The sequence below is a fragment of the Leptonotus elevatus genome, chromosome 22 (assembly GCF_054856555.1).
Source record: "Leptonotus elevatus isolate MCC_2025b chromosome 22, RoL_Lele_1.0, whole genome shotgun sequence".
Classification (NCBI taxonomy): Eukaryota; Metazoa; Chordata; class Actinopteri; order Syngnathiformes; family Syngnathidae; genus Leptonotus; species Leptonotus elevatus.
The window spans coordinates 3,312,513-3,315,885 of NC_141260.1; the positions used below are offsets into that span (position 1 = coordinate 3,312,513).

Here is a 3,373-nt window from a genome sequence, read left to right on the forward strand (position 1 = left end):
TAACTTAAAAGAAACCATGTGAAATATCTGTGTCCGGGCTAGGCACCTCACAAATTTGTGATCAATGTTAGTGAGTTTATTTTTGACATTAGTAAAAATTTTGAAATCTTGTAGAAAACAGACTTCATCACAATTAAATTCAGAATTAGTTTGACATGAATAAAGCAATGCACAAATATCGCTCAGTCATACACTCTATATTTGTCAAACTATGCCCTGGTGAAGACAATCTTGTGTTGAAACATGTTGGTAGTCCATTTTAAATAAAGGATTTTTTTTACATTACTAATGAGTGTCTTGAATACACAGACTGCTTTTAACTCTTTGACCGCCATAAACGTTATAAAACGTTTAGCATAAACCTAGGGATGGGCGCCGAGGACGTTAAAAGACGTCCCCTATGTTTTTTTGGTTTTTTTTGAAACGGGTGGAGGGAAGCCTTGGGCAGCTGTGCTGAAAATATCAAGCAGATCAAGTAAGTTTAATGACTCGTTTTGGCCTCTAGATGGCAGCGATGACTCTCCTTGCACTTTGGGTGTGCCGCCCACCGTGGGCGTCGGTATAAAAGGTGAGGCGGAGCTAGAGTGGAGTGGAGAGGATAATGGAGAAAGCAAAAAGCATGGAGGAAGAGAAAGCAAAAATGACGACCGGTGGAAAGCAGCTCACGCTTGATCGGTATTTTCAAAAAGAAACCAGTGCTAAATTGAATGTTGGTGGCGATGATGATGATGGCGACAACGAGGTTGATGCCGAAGTTGCGGCTTTGACGCGACGTCTTCGGCCACGTCTTAAAGCGACGCCGGTTAGCGATGCTAACGCCGGAAAACGTGGTGCACGTCCAAGTACTTCTGCAAACGCGGACGTTGATTCGGACGACGAAGAGTACCCCGAGTCGGATGGCTATTCTTCGGAGGAGTGGGTACAGTCGGATCTTCGAGAAAGTGATTCGGACAGCATTTCATCCGCAGAAGACTGTGAAGGTAAGCGCAAACTTGCTATGAGATACTTTTCCTGCACGCTGCTAGCACCTCGTGTAACGTGAATGTATAATTCATAGATCGTGCTCACAGCGACAACCTACAGTTTCCACGACAAAGAGAGGTATAAAAAACGTGTTTTCAATACACTGCAACAACAAAAGAAAACGGTCTTTCGATATGATTGTAATTGTATATATTTCTTTCAGCTGCAGCTCGTCGGGCTCAAGGTGACGCGTCTCACAGTGAGCAGAATAAAGGTAAAAAAAAAATGATTCTCCAACTCAGCACGAGTAAAATATTTGATGGTAAATGTCTTCTATAATTTCAACCAGTGGATCCAAGAAAAAAGGTAAACATATATATATATTGCTTCACACTGATCTAAAATAAATATTATATGATATTGAAATGTATATTTGCAGATCCCAAAAGTTCTGGCTGGCATGAAACAGGCTGGCAGCCAAACACATTCCTGTTTACTGAAACTCCAGGACCAAGGGGTGCCGCAGCAGAGCTAAATTCAACCCTGCCAGCTGACTTCCTGCAACTATTCATCTCAAACGAACTTCTCCAGCACATTGCTGATCAAACAAATTTATATGCACGTCAATCCATGCAGAAGCAGACTGAAAGTCTGCCACACTGCAGGAGTCGTGCTTGGAAGCCAGTGTCTGTATTAGAATTGAAAACATTTTTTGCACTCCAATTTCTTACTGGGTATATAAAAAAGCCCAGTATAGAAATGTATTGGACTCAGGATGAAATTGAAACCACACCATTTTTTTAGTCGCGCGATGCCTCGAAACCGCTTCCTGCTTATCTGGAGTTACCTACATTTTAACAATAATGAGAGACATAGTTCAGATGACAAATTATTTAAAATCCGTCCTGTGTTCAACCATATTGTAAATAAATTTAAAGAACTGTTCCAACCCGGTAGGAATGTATGTATTGATGAGGGAATGATGAATTTTCAGGGCCGTCTATCGTTTAAAGTTTACAACCCCCAAAAACCAATCAAATATGGAATTAAGTCATACATCCTGTGTGACTCCCAAACAGGATATTGTTTTAATATGCAACCTTATGTTGGTACTAGTTGTTCTCTGCCGGATACCGTGTTTAATTTGCTAGATCGTCTGCCAGGAAATGGGTACACGCTCTTTATGGACAATTTTTATAATTCAATTGGGTTGTGTGAACGTCTCCTGGCAGCACGTACAAATGTTTGTGGAACACTGAGAAAAAATAGGGGTGAACCAAATGAGATCACTTCTCTTACAAACACTGGCCTTGGGGTGGGGGGGGAATTGGTGAGACACAACACAAATGTTTTGGTTGTGGCATGGCAGGACAAGCGTTTGTTGAGGATGGTGACTACTTTTCACAAAGATGAAATGCGGACAGTTGATGTGTAGGCACTAAAAAAAAAAAAGAGTGCCTTTCCCGAAACCTGTATGTGTTTTGGACTACAATTCCACAATGAATGGCGTGGATAAGATGGATCAAAACATTTCTTATCACCCATTCACGAGGAAGACATTGAAATGGCACAAAAAATTTGTTGCCTATCTGTTTCAAATATGTTTGTTCAATGCCTTTATCCTGTACAAAGCTAAACATCCTGGCAAATGTCAGCATTTTTTGGAGTTTATCCAGCAGGTGGTGAGAGGGTGGCTCTTACCACAGGACCAGGAGGAGGACATTGCTACAAACATACAAACAGAAGGACATGAGGAAGCCAGACAGAACACCAGGTCACCGTATAACGATCCTGAAAGTCGACTTGATGGCAACATGGCAAAACACACACTGCAATACATACCTGCTACCCCCCGGAAAAAAAAGCCAGCAAGAAAGTGTAGGGTCTGCACTCAAAGGGGCATTCGCAGCGAAACAAATCTGTGGTGCAAATCCTGCTGCGTCCCCTTGCACCCAGGGCAATGTTACACTATATACCACACCAAAAAAAAACTTGTGTAGTTGAAACATCCACAGAATTGTAAATAGAAACACATACACACACCACACATGCACAGTTGCACAGTTGCACATGTTTGTTGTATTACACTGTTGAATGTTGAATGTAAATAAACTGTTATTTTGCTATCAAAAAACACTTTTTCATTCTTGGTGGTAGTGTTTTATAGAAGTAAAGCACTATTTAGGTGTTTGTGGCATCATTCATGGACAAAAAGAAGTGTAAAATTCACTAGAATGCATGAAATAATATCGTTTCACTAAAAGCTTGATTTCTCCGTATTTTGGTCCAAAAAAGGCGAAATTGGGTGAAACTAACCATTTTCTATTGTTGATTACTAAAGAACGGAATAAGATAGAAACAAACTTTTTTTTTCTGATGATGCACAAATATCGCTCAGTCATACACTCTA

The 3,373-nt window shown here is 40.6% G+C and overlaps 1 long non-coding RNA gene across 1 annotated transcript; it reads left to right on the forward strand.

The window, feature by feature from the left end:
* The first annotated feature begins 578 nt into the window (after nt 1-578).
* On the forward strand, nt 579-3,000 carry LOC147155420 (uncharacterized). Its single transcript, XR_015092303.1, has 3 exons — nt 579-980; nt 1,058-1,101; nt 1,187-3,000. It is a non-coding gene; the product is annotated as an uncharacterized LOC147155420 (long non-coding RNA).
* Nucleotides 3,001-3,373: the final 373 nt, after the last annotated feature.